This window comes from Somniosus microcephalus, chromosome 7 (genome assembly GCF_052327205.1).
Source record: "Somniosus microcephalus isolate GS21.2 chromosome 7, FLI_Smic_1.0, whole genome shotgun sequence".
Taxonomy (NCBI): Eukaryota; Metazoa; Chordata; class Chondrichthyes; order Squaliformes; family Somniosidae; genus Somniosus; species Somniosus microcephalus.
In genome coordinates this window covers 139,142,547-139,155,695 of record NC_140993.1, presented here as the reverse complement: position 1 = coordinate 139,155,695, position 13,149 = coordinate 139,142,547, and positions in this window count along the sequence as shown.

The window sequence follows — 13,149 nt, the reverse complement described above, 5'->3', positions numbered from 1 at the left end:
GGGCGAGTGCCTGAACCACCCAAGGAAACAGCAACATTAAAATGGCCATGTGGGCGTAACAAGCCTTAAATGCACTGCTTGGATTTTAACTCCCGTCCCCTGCTGGGCGGAGGGATTTCAAATGACCAATTATGTATCTCTTTGCCTCTATCTGATTCTTTCTGTCAGGCTTCATCTCCAAAGTAAACACATAAGCACTTAAAATAGCAGGGTAGAAATTGACTCACGCTTGAACCCAACAGCGGCAATGACTGCCGAAACTGATGCACAAGAAGACCACGCGGAATTGGTTCTCTTGCGTTATCAGGGTGCGACCAACTTGCTGGGGGCACCAATCATGCCCTGGGAGGCAGTGCACAGGTCCTGAAGAGGCCAAATGTCGGCCAACTGGGATGCCGGCACTGGCCCCACAGTGAGTCGGGGGTGGGGGAGGAGATCAGGAGGGGTGTTCGGCAGTGACTGGCAGCAGCCTGCAGTTTCAATTTGGAGCCAGGAGGAGCACTCCTGCTCCACATTTATATTAATAATAATGTTTATACTTACCTTTTTGTGGCAGCGCAATCCAATTTCTATGCCAATTTTCCTGTCAAACTTTACCGTAAAAATGTTCTAAAATTCATGCTGCAACTCGTTTTGAAACCATTTGGAAAAATAAATAATTAGTGTTTACTTTACCCGCTGTAGCTGGATAAATAAATCTTTATATGAACAATGGTTGTTTCTGAATCCTCAGCATGAAAAACACAGATGCTCTTTCTCTATCTCTTTCTGTCTTTTTGAAGCAGTCTCTCTGAAGTAAAAAATAAGCTGATCCCTGAAAAATAATTTTCTGTCAAACCTTACCTCAAAAATGCTCTATGGTTTATGTTCCAGCTTGTTTTGAAATAACTTGGAAAAACAACTGCATAATTACTCTTACAGCCCGAGAAAAGCCGTGCTTCAAGATTTTGCATTGAGAGCATCATATTGATGCATGTTGAGATTTCTGCACAATGTACACACTCAGACTCTGGCATCTGGGGATTTGGATGCAACTGTATAGTTCATAACTCTGTTCAGCTGACGGAATGGTAGGTTTGGAAAGAGTATCTACTGAAACCCTAGGTATTTAGAGCACAGAAAATAAATAATGAGTATTTCCCTTACCCACTGCTCCTATATGAAGAAACTTTGGAGTCAATTTTATAAAATTGCACTCTGACATTTTTCCATCTATTAAAATTAATAGAAGGAAAATTGTGGGCAGCGCATCTGTAATTTCTTGGTATATGCTCCAGGTGGGTAAGACTTCCTACTGGGAGCAGACATTCATAAAATCAGCCCCTTTATGTAAATAATCATTGTTTTTTAATTCTCAGTATAAACAAAGTAAAACACAAGAACATCAAATACAAAAATACTGTTACAGCCCGAGGAAAGACATGTTTCCAGTTGCACTGAATCATATGGATACATACTAGTGTACGGGGCACAGACTGCAGAATCTTGGGAAGTGCAAGCACAAATATAGTTGGTAACTCCCTCCAGTTGATAGAGTGATAGCTCTGGGAAGTATATTAACTTCAATTTCAGACTTTTGAGGGAGGCTGAGACCTCTGGGTAAAAATGTAAGTGAAGGTACTGAAAGAGAAAATACAATTTTAGAGGTAAGTTTAACTATGTTATTGTCAATTAATAATGTTTTGTGTTTTTATTTTGTTATAAATCTTATTTTGACTTTTGGATATTTGAGCTTGTGAGAAAGAAGAATGATGGATGAAAAGATTTTGAAAAACATTTTGAGCAATTTGATTAGCTCAGTTTCAGCTCGTTTTATTGGTATATTTTCACCAATTTCACAGTTACAGCGTTCTGATTTGCTGTTGTTTTAAGGATATGAAATGTGAGGCAAGCAAAAGTGTGACAACAGAGTGTGTCAGCAGTTTGTGACACTCAAGTGTGACATAGAGGCCGCGAATTTAATAGAGGAGGCGGGTTGCCTGGTGAGCGGGTTCCAGTCCCGCTGCCGGTTTCAGGCGCTCCCGAATTGAGATTGTTATTTAATTGGCCTATTAAGTCCCATTGTGTGCGCTGGCTGGTCCAATGACTGGGATCGGGTCTGCTAGTCGCCTCTGACGACGTCATTGCTGCAGTTGTTTTTAAGGGGCCCATGCAGCCTCAGCCTTTCATTTATCATTTCTGCTTGTGTTTGAATGGGCCCAGGCAACAATGAGTGGTGCAAAAGCGAAGGCTGCTCCACAGTTTAATGAGGACTCCCTCCAAGCTCTTGCGGAGGGAGTAAGAGGGCACAGGGAGATTCTGTTTCCTCCCGATGGCCGGAGGAAGCCTCCTCAGCAAACCAAGGCAGCCTGGCTACACATTGCTGAGGAGGTCAGCGCAAGGTCCATTTGTTCACGCACCTGGATCCAGTGCCAGAAACGATCATCAAAAGTAAGTATCACATCACACTTACCTTCATTCTGCTTCCCTTCTCTTCTCATCACCAGCACTCTGCATTGTCAGCCTGCCCCTCCACATCCCACCTTACCCTTACTTCCATTGCACCCTTACCTCTCTATCTCTCTCTCTGTACTGAATCACTTCACCATCCTACTATGCAGCCCTCACACACGTTCTCACTGATATGCAATGACAACAACTAACAACGCACAGGGAGGTAGCTTCCTCTTGGCACCTCACTCCATCTTGGTCTCCCTCTAAGCTCCTATGTTATGAATTCTTCACAGTCACTCCATCACTCTCGCTGAAACTCCACTTGTGTCCCTCCTTGCAGGAAAAGATCGCCCTCTCCCTCTTATTGTGGGCTAAGACAGGAGGAGGGCCACCATCCTTGGCGACATTGACAAGTGCTGAGGAGGCTGCTCACGGCATCGTGGGAGGTGGCGAGGAGCTGGAAGTGGGGGACGGAGAGACGGGTGCGGTAGAGGAAGCTGGTGACAGAGTAGATTCTCAACCCTTGCATTTAGATTTCATGATTGACTGAAATGGCATATGATGTTCATAGAGATTGACTTTGGATCAACTGCACAATAGGTTGTGTCTGGTACCTAAAAATCAGGTGTCTAACTCATGCCTTTACTCTCCCACAGGACCATCGAGAGCCCCCCTCCCCACTGTCCAGGAGGAAGAGCCGGAAGACTCCTCAGAGGAACCTGCACCCTCTGAGGGATCGCACCCAGCACCAGAGCAGAGACGCACACCTTGGTGGGTCATTCGCGAGATAGAGTAGTGTTTTCACCTGGTGTATCACAGCTCACAAGTGAGCATCAGCAGATGGTGGAGACAGCGACAGCAGTGGAGAGTCCTTGTCAGAGGTCACAGAACGCTCCTAGCTCTGCTCAGCTGCATATAGATGCTGTGCCTCTGGGGCCATCCAGAAAGAGAGCAGTGCTGGAACTTCAACAACAAGTGCAGGAGTCTCTGACAGGGTTTGCCTCCAGGGTAACTGCGAGTGTGCAGAGAATGGAGGCGTCCATCTCAAACATGAGCACTGCCATGGTGGAGGCAATGGCACATGAATGTGCCGCCATGGAGAGGGTGGCAACCTCCATGGAGGACATAAGTCGCCAGACACATGAGAACATGGTGACTCTTCTAAATAGATGGTCTGCTATGGAGGATAAATGGGCATCTATTGAGGAGAGACACCAGAGGTACATGGACGTCCCCGTTATGAGGAATGTCAGTACTGAGACGGGTCCTCATGGCCCCACTGGTGTGCAGCAAGGTGCTCTCCAGTCACTTGCTAGCAGTGAAGTGCTGATGACCCATGACAGGGATGTTGGTGGCAGACAACAAGGAAGTGTGGGCTCCTCTCCAAGTGCTCACATGACCATGCCACTGCAGAGCCCTCAGTCAGAGCCCCAGAGTCCTCACTAAACTGAGATGGCCACCTCAGCCCCTGCACAGCTGCAGGAAGTGCAGAATGTGGAGGAGCCCTCCCAGGCTCCCAAACCCAGAGGGGACACCCGCCAAAGGTGTCTAAGCAGGCGCAGCATCCAAATGAGCAAGGTGCCTCTACATCTGCGGAAGCCACAGGGGAAGCACCATGTAGAAGCACGATTAAGAGGAAGCTAACACACAAATAGTCACAAGGGTAGTCACTTGGGTGTTTTGTTCTGTTGTATAATTTCGATTGTCATCCTTTTGTGAGGAGATTAAACAAAAGTGATGGCAAACAGTTGAAACCGATGGTTTGCGCTATGATGCTTCTGGTGGAAATTTGGCTCACATTGTATCGCACCTCAGTCTCATTTGATGGCCTCCTCATCGGTGCCATGAGCCATTTTTTCAGGGAATAGCCCTTGTCACCAAGTAGCCATCTGGAAAGTTGGGTTGGTGGATTGAAGAGCTGAGGCACAGTAGACAGCTGAAGGATGAAGGAGTCATGGCAACTGCCAGGGTATTTTGCACAAACATGCTTGATGACCTTCCTGTGGTTACACACCAGCTGGATGTTAAGGGAGTGGAATCTCTTGCAGTTGACAAAAACAGCTGGGTTGTGATGAGGTGCCCTAATGGCCACATGTGTGCACTCTATGGTGCCCTGCACCCTTGGGAAGCCTGCCATATTTGCAAAGCCAACCGCACGCACAGTTATACTTGCTTCATCCGTGGAGAAGTGGATGTAATTGGGCGCCTTTGCAAAGAGGGCATCAGTAGCCTGTGTGATGCAGGCATGTGTGGTCGACTGGGAGATGTCGCTGATGTCTGCCGCTGATCCCTGGAAGGAGCCCGAAGCAAAGAAGTTGAGTGCGGTGGTGACTTTGACAGCCACTGGTAAGGAGTGTCCACCCACTCCGCTGGGCTCCAGGTTTTGGTGCAGCATTGTGCAAATGTCAGCGACTACCTCTCGCAGAAGTCTCAGTCTAGCCTTTGGCACTGCTTCTCACTCATGTTGAGGAAGCTCATCCTCTGCCTGTAAAGCCGGTATTGGTGGTTTCTCCTGCAGTGAGGAGCAGGCTTGTGCTGACGCCCTCTGCCCTGGGCATCATCCGGTGGCTGAGGAGAAGGTTGGTGCACCTGCTGTTGGTGCTGCTGCTGTGCCTGGTTGTGCTGCTGCCACGGTTGCTCTTCCTCCCAATCTGACGACCAGGGTGAGAGGATATAAATGGCTCCCATACCGCTGGTATATATCTCAGTCAAGGAATGGAGGTTGTTTGCACTCAGGCAAAGGGGCCAGAGGGTATTCCAAGGAGCTCACACTGCACTTGGAATTTAGCCTCAACGCTCACAAGATTAGTAGAGCTGAAAAATGTCTCCCAAACCTCAAAGCACTTACTGTAATACGATAGCAAAATAGTGCTGATGCTGGAAATCCAAAATAACAACAGAAAACACTGGAAAACCTCAGCAGGCCAGGGCAGCATCCGTGGAGAGAGAAACAGAGTCAACGTTTCAGGTCGATGACCTTTCGTCAGAACTGGAAAAAAGCAGGAAATGGAAAGCAGGTTTGGGGGCTGGGAAAAGGGGGAGGGGATGAAAGAACAAAAGGGAAGGTCAGTGATAGGAGAGAAAGCAGGAGCGATTGAGACATTGAAAGACATTAAGAAATATTCAAGGCGAGAGGTGGTGGTAATAGGACAGGTTAAGGAACAAAGGATGGCTCTAGATGGGGTGTGAATTGCGCTGGCAGAATGAAGGACAGCTGCCATGTGGGAGGGAAGAAGAAAAAAGGGGGCCAAACAAAAATTGTGGATTACAAAAAAAAGAAGAAAATATATATATGTGATAGGGGCCGAGGTTATGATCTGAAATTGTTGAGCTCTATGTTGAGTCCGGGAGGCTGTAAAGTGCCTAATCGAAAGATGAGGTGCTTTTCTTCGAGCTTACGCTGAGCTTTCATGGAACAGTGCAAGAGGCCGAGGACGGTGAGGTCTGAGTGGGAATGGAGCAGAGAATTAAAGTGACAGGCCACCGGGAGCTCGGGGTCCCCCTTACGGACTGAATGGAGGTGTTCCGCAAAGCGGTCACCCAATCTGCGTTTGGTCTCCCCAATGTAGAGGAGACCACATCGTGAGCAGCGAATACAGTATACTAGATTGCAAGAAGTAAAAGTAAATCGCTGTTTCACCTGGAAGGGGTGTTTGGGGCCCTGGACAGTGGGAAGGGTGGAGGTATAAGGACATGTGTTGCATTTCCTGCGCTTGCATGGGAAGGTGCTGGGTGAAGGGGAAGGGGTGCTGGGGGTGGTTGAGGAGTGGACTAGGGTGTCACGGAGGGAGCAGTCCCTATGGAATGCTGAAAGGGGACATGAGGGGAAGATACGTTTGGTGGTGGGATCACGCTGGAGGTGGCGGAAATGGCGGAGGATGATACGTTGAATGTGGAGGCTGGTGGGGTGAAAGGTGAAGACAAGGGGAACTCTATTGTGGTTCCGGGAGGGAGGGGCAGGGGTGAGGGCAGAAGTGCGTGAGATAGAACGGACACGGTCGAGGGCCGTGTCAACCACAGTAGAGGGGAATCCTTGGTTGAGGAACAAGGAAGACATGTCGGAAGCACTGGTATGGAAGGTGGCATCATCGGAGCAGATGCAGCGGAGACGGAGAAACTGGGAGAATGGAATAGAGTCCTTACAGGAGGTGGGGTGGGAGGAAGTGTAGTCCGGGTAGCTGTGGGAGTCAGTGGGCTTGTAGTGAATGTTAGTCAATAACCTATCCCCAGAGATGGAGATGGAGAAGTCAAGGAAGGGAAGGGAGATGGACCATGTGAAGGTGAGGAAAGGGTGGAAATTTGAAGCAAAGTGAATGAAATTTTCTAGTTCAGGGCGAGAGCAGGAGACGGCACCAATACAGTCATCAATGTACCAGAAAAAGAGGTGAGGGAGGGGACCCAAGTAGGGCTGGAACAAAGAGTGTTCAACATATCCCACGAAAAGGCAGGCATAGCTAGGGCCCATGCGGGTACCCATAGCAACACCTTTGATTTGGAGGAAATGAGTGGAGTCAAAGGAGAAGTTGTTGAATGTGAGAACAAGTTCAGCCAGGCGGAGGAGGGTGGAGGTGGATGGGGACTGGTTGGGCCTCTGTTCAAGGAAGAAGCGGAGCACCCTCAAGCCATCCTGGTGGGGGATAGAGGTGTAGAGGGATTGTATGTCCATGGTGAAAAGGAGGCAGTTGGGGCCGGAAAACTGGAAACTGTCAAAGCGGCGGAGGGCGTCCGAAGAGTCGTGAATGTAGGTGGGAAGAGACTGGACAAGGGGAGAAAAAAATAGAGTCGAGATAGGAAGAGATAAGTTCTGTGGGGCAAGAACAGGTCGAAAAGATGGGTCGACCAGGGCAGTCCTGTTTGTGGATCTTGGGAAGGAGGTAGAAGCGGGCTGTGCAGGGTTGGGGAACTATGGGGTTAGCGGCCATGGGGGGGAAGATCTCCAGAGGAGATGAGGTCAGTGACAGTCTTGGAAATGGTGGCTTGATGTTCGGTAGTGGGGTCATGGTCCAGGTGGAGGTAGGAGGAGGTGTCAGAGAGTTGGCGTTCAGCTTCCACTAGGTAGAGGTCGGTTCGCCAAACAACAACAGCACCACCCTTGTCAGTGGGTTTAATGACAATGTTGGGGTTGGATCTGAGAGAATGGAGTGCTGCAAGTTCAGCGGGAGGTAGGTTGGAGTGAGTGAGGGGAGCAGAGAACTGGAGACGGCCGATGTCACGGCGGCAGTTAGCAATGAAAAGATCTAGAGAGGGTAAGAAGCCAGAGGGAGGGGTTCAGGTAGAATGAGAATTCTGAAAGTGGGAGAAAGGGGGGGGGGGAAGACTCCTGGCCAAAGAAGTGGGCACGGAGGCGAAGGCAGCGGAAAAAGAGCTCAGCATCATGCCGAGCTCGAAATTCATTGAGGTGGGGGCGTAAGGGGATGAAGCTCAGGCCTTTGCGAAGGACTGATCATTCGGGGTCAGAGAGGGGAAGGTCAGAAGGGATAGTGAAAACGCGGCGGGGGTGAGATTGGGAGAAGGGACGTCAGTGGAAAGTGAAGGGGAAGAAGGTTCCAGAGGGGCGTTGGTGTTCAAGAGTTGATGGAGCTTGCGATCCTTGACATCAGAAAGGAAGAAAAAAAGTTTTTTGTTGAAGCGTCGGATGAGTCGAAGGATGAAATGGAACTGTGGACCCGGACAGCTTTGAGATAGAGTGCATCGGTGCTGTTGAAAAGAGAGGTCGAGAGTATTCATGTGGCGCCGCATGGCGTTGAGCGTGGATCTCAAGATGCGGCGAGAGCAGTAGTTCGAAGAACGATGAATATCGAGGAGATATTTGTAATCCTGGGTGGATCCAAAACACGAAGGATGGAAGTTTAGTTGGAATCCACGTGGAATAAGTCGGAACCAGAGACAGTTACTGAGGAAAGAGATGTGGCTGTGAAACCGAGTCTTGGCAGATACCTGATCAAACACGAGAAGGGAAACTGAAAGCAATGAAGATGAACAAGGTTGAAGAGACAAACGGAAATCCCATTGAAGAGAAGAGCAGAACTTCTTCAAGGTCATCCTCTGCCATTTCCGCCACCTCCAGCGCGATCCCACCACCAAACGTATCTTCCCCTCACCTCCCCTTTCAGCATTCCATAGGGACCGCTCCGTGGCACCCTAGTCCACTCCTCAACCACCCCCAGCACCCCTTCCCCTTCGCCTGGCACCTTCCCGTGCAAGCGCAGGAGATACAACACATGCCCTTATACCTCCCCCCTTCCCACTGTCCAGGTCCCCAAATACCCCTTCCAGGTAAAACAGCGATTTACTTGTACTTCTTGCAATTTAGTATACTGTATTCGCTGCTCACGATGTGGTCTCCTCTACATTGGGGAGACCAAACGCAGATTGGGTGACCGCTTTGCGGAACACCTCCGTTCAGTCCTAAGGGGGACCCCGAGCTCCCAGTGGCCTGTCACTTTAATTCTCCGCTCCATTCCCACTCAGACCTCACCGTCCTCGGCCTCTTGCACTGTTCCACGGAAGCTCAGCATAAGCTCGAGGAACAGCACCTCATCTTTTGATTAGGCACTCTACAGCCCTCTGGACTCAACATAGAGTTCAACAATTTCAGATCATAACCTCGGCCCCTATCACATATATATATTTTCTTCTATTTTTTTAAATCCACAATTTTTGTTTGGCCCCCTTCTTTCTTCTTCCCTCCTACATGGCAACTGTCCTTCATTCTGCCAGCGCAATTCACACCCCATCTAGAGCCATCCTTTATTACTTAACCTGTCCTATTACCACCTCCTTTCGCCTTGAATATCTCTTAATGTCTCTCAATGTCTCTTAATCGCTCCTGCTTTCTCTCCTATCACTGACCTTCCCTTTTATTCTCTCATTCCCTCCCCCTTTTCCCAGCCCCCAAACCTGCTTTCCATTTCCTGCTTTATTCCAGTTCTGACGAAAGGTCATCGACCTGAAACGTTGACTCTGTTTCTCTCTCCACAGATGCTGCCCTGGTCTGCTGAGGTTTTCCAGCATTTTCTGTTGTTATCTCAAAGCACTTAAGTTGTGGCATGTGAAAGAACGAGAGATTGGAGGATCGCTTTTAAGCTGTTCGACCAGCTGGCAACCATTCAGGTCCTCGCTCAACCCGGCTCGATTCAGCTGGCGTGTTTTTGTGAAGGCGGGCATCTTGCTGAAAAACCTGCAAAATCAGATCAGGCCTTTAAAATAGGATAATCCAGGCAGTTAACAAGCTGTTAACTGCCTTAACTGCCTCTCCCGCCATTTGGTGTTGGGTCAGTTCAGGAGTGGCTGACCCAACACTTGCTAAAGTCGCGTGGAGGCGGGATGGCGGCAGTTTGTAGCCCGCCGCCAATTTTTCCGATTTTCGCAACAGACCCACCTCCACACCCGCCCTCTAAGGTCAATTAAATTCGCAGCCAGAAAGTGCAACATCAGAGTATGTCAGACAGGAAATGCGCACAAATGTATTATCTATAGTTACATTGTATGTAACTAAAATCAAAACATTTGTTACTCTATCTGCACACAGTCTTACTATATATCACTAGAATCATACACATAATGCAAATTCTTTATACAAAATACAACTAATTAAGCTATGCACACCATGAGGGTAATGTTTTGAATTGGTACTTCTGGTGAGTCGGTAGCCTCACCCAATGGCCATCCATATCGGGAAATTTCAGCTGCACTTCTCATAACTTTCTGTCCAAAATGTAAGGGAAAGCATAAGCAGCACATCTGCAATTCCACTAAATGCAGCACTAATGAACCAGGCTCCCTGCCGCCAGCATGAACTTGGAAAACTGCTGTTATGTATTTAGAATAGGGCATAGTTTACAATATATGTGACAGCAATCATACACAGTAATTACTATTATACTTTATTTTCTTAAAATAAGTAATAGTAATTCATATTTTATTTAGATATAAGATTCATTCGCTATTTTAAATGTTTAAATGACTCCATTCTTTATATTATACATAATTGTGCACTTGATTATTCAATATATAATGAAAACCATTAAGTATGCAAAAGGACAGAATCAGATGCACAGATAAACTGGGCTATATCACACCAAGGGGTATCAAGCAAAACTCGCCAAGGCTTCTTCAGTAGCACCTCCCAAACCCCCGACCTCTACCACCTAGAAGGACAAGGGCAGCAGACACATGGGAACACCACCACCTCCAAGTTCCCCTCCAAGTCACACACCATTCTGACTTGGAAGTATATCGCCATTGCTTCATCGTTGCTGGGTCAAAATCCTGGAACTCCCTACCTAACAGCACTGTGGGAGTACCTTCACCACACGGACTGCAGCGGTTCAAGAAGGCGGCTCACCACCACCTTCTCAAGGGCAACTAGGGATGGGCAATAAATGCTGGTCTTGCCAGCGACGCCCACATCCCATGAATGAATATAAAAAAAAGGGGGAGATTGTGGGCACTATGAAGAAAAGAGTTCATACATAGGGAACTTGGCAGGCAGAAGGCCAGACACCTTGAGAATAGGAACACATGCATTTGGCACACCTGAACAAGAGTGAAGAGACAAGTAAATATACATAGGCAATCATACAATAGCAAAATACTGCGGATGCTGGAAATCCAAAATAACAACAGAAAACGGTGGAAAAACTCAGCAAGCAGCATCCGTGGAGAGAGAAACAGAGTTAACGTAAGCAATCAGTTTGGCAAGTGGAGAGTGGACACCATGGGGAGGCATCAAAATTCATCTTGATGAGCGGAAAGTTTGTGGGAGAGCGACACAAAATGAAAACAATTACATGCCACAAAACTTACATAATTGGGTAAATAATCTCAAATACATCTTTAAAAATATAAGCATACTGTTTTGACAGCTTTTTCTCCTTTCATCCTCTCATGAAAGCATTGACTGCTGCTAGGGGGCAGTTTCATGGGTACCTGTTGCCTTTCAGTATCTAGCCCAAGTAGCCATTCTCTATATGTGAATCTAGACAGTGATGTCAGCGGGCTTCACGACATGCTGAACATGAAGCTGAGCCTGATCCTGTTCTCACCTAAAATCCACACACATACGTACTTTCCAGTAGAGGCCATTGGATAGTAATTAGGACTGGGAATCTTGGCTAATTTCCTTTCCCTAGCTCAGATGTATTTGAGATTTTTTTACCCAATTATGTAAGTTCTAGCACCTCTACTATCACTCTTGACTAACTTAGCAGACCTGAACCATTTAATCTATATAGCTGAGTTCCATGCTGCCTTTGTCAAATAACTCTTCAAAGGAGCGCAAAATATGGTTCAATTATAAAACCATCATACAGCAATGCTCATCATGATCTAAGACCCAAAGTGATGACCTGATGGAGGTCTTTGAGATTATGAAAGGGGTTATAGGGTAGACATAGAGAAGATGTTTCCACTTCTGGGGGAGACCAGAACTCGGGGCCATAAATATAAGATAGTCACTAATAGATTCAATAGGGAATTCAGGAGAAACTTCTTTATCGAGAGAGTGGTTAGAGTGTGGAACTCGCAGCCACAGGGAGTGGTTGAGACAACTAGCATCGATGCATTTAAAGGGAAGCAAGATAAACACGAGGGAAAAAAGAATAGAAGGATATGTTGATGGGGTTAGATGAAGAAGGGTGGGAGGAGGCTCGTGTGGAGCATAAACACCAGCATGGACTTGTTGGGCCAAATGGCCTGTTGCTGTGCTGTAAATATTATGTAAACTATGAAAACTATGTAAAAAGCAAAATGGAAGCAACCAGTGATTAAAGTGTGCTGAAAGCTTCTGCTACATGGCCCAAGCCTTAAACTAGCTTGCTTGAATAAGTTCCTCTTTTTTTAACAGCAAAATGTGAGTAGATGGGCTTGGCTCAGTGATAGCACCCTTACGTCTAAATCCAAAAGTGGTAGGTTCAATTCCTATGTCAGAACTTAAGTACATAAGCTAAGCTGAGACTTAGGTACAGTAATGGTGGAGCGCTGCATTATCAAAGGTACTGGGCTGAATTTTCTGTGATGGTAGCAGACGTGATCGGTGGTGGGTTGGGTGGTAATGTTGGGTTTTTGACAGCGGGTCGGGAACCCACCGTCAATTCGCTCCCACGTGCCTTTCTCACAGGCGCATCTGTCAGCGTGGAGCTGACCCGACCTGCAGTGGCGGGGGACCCAATTGAAATAATTATGAGGCACTTAAGAGCCTTTTGCCTCCTACTTTTTTTAATTTCCCTGCATGGCCACAGGATTCACACAGCTCGAGAACCACATCTGTCAACCTGAGGCATGAGTTCCGTGGCCATTGCTCCAGCTGATTACTTGTTTGAAAAACAAAACAAAATAAAAACATGTTGCTTACATTAGCTAACAGATTGATGGAGGTTCTGTTCTACTTAAAAAGCTACCAGTAAATGTTAATTTTTCACTGGCCATTCTTGGCTATTGCCTTCCAACTGAACAGTAATTGCAGTGAATTGAACTATAAAAAATGACATATACCATTTAAATAAATGTTTATGTTGTTTCTGGTCAGGTTTTTGTCACAGTATACTGTGATTGTCCAGTTACACATTAAATCAAGTCATCAACCATAACAATTTCATTCTCATCACTCGTTCCACTGGTTTAATTTGCTTTCAGTCCCTGAATATGACTAATTTAATTTTTCAGTCTGAGACTTTAGGGTGAATTTCTGCAGAGATTCTCTCACTTGTCCATTGT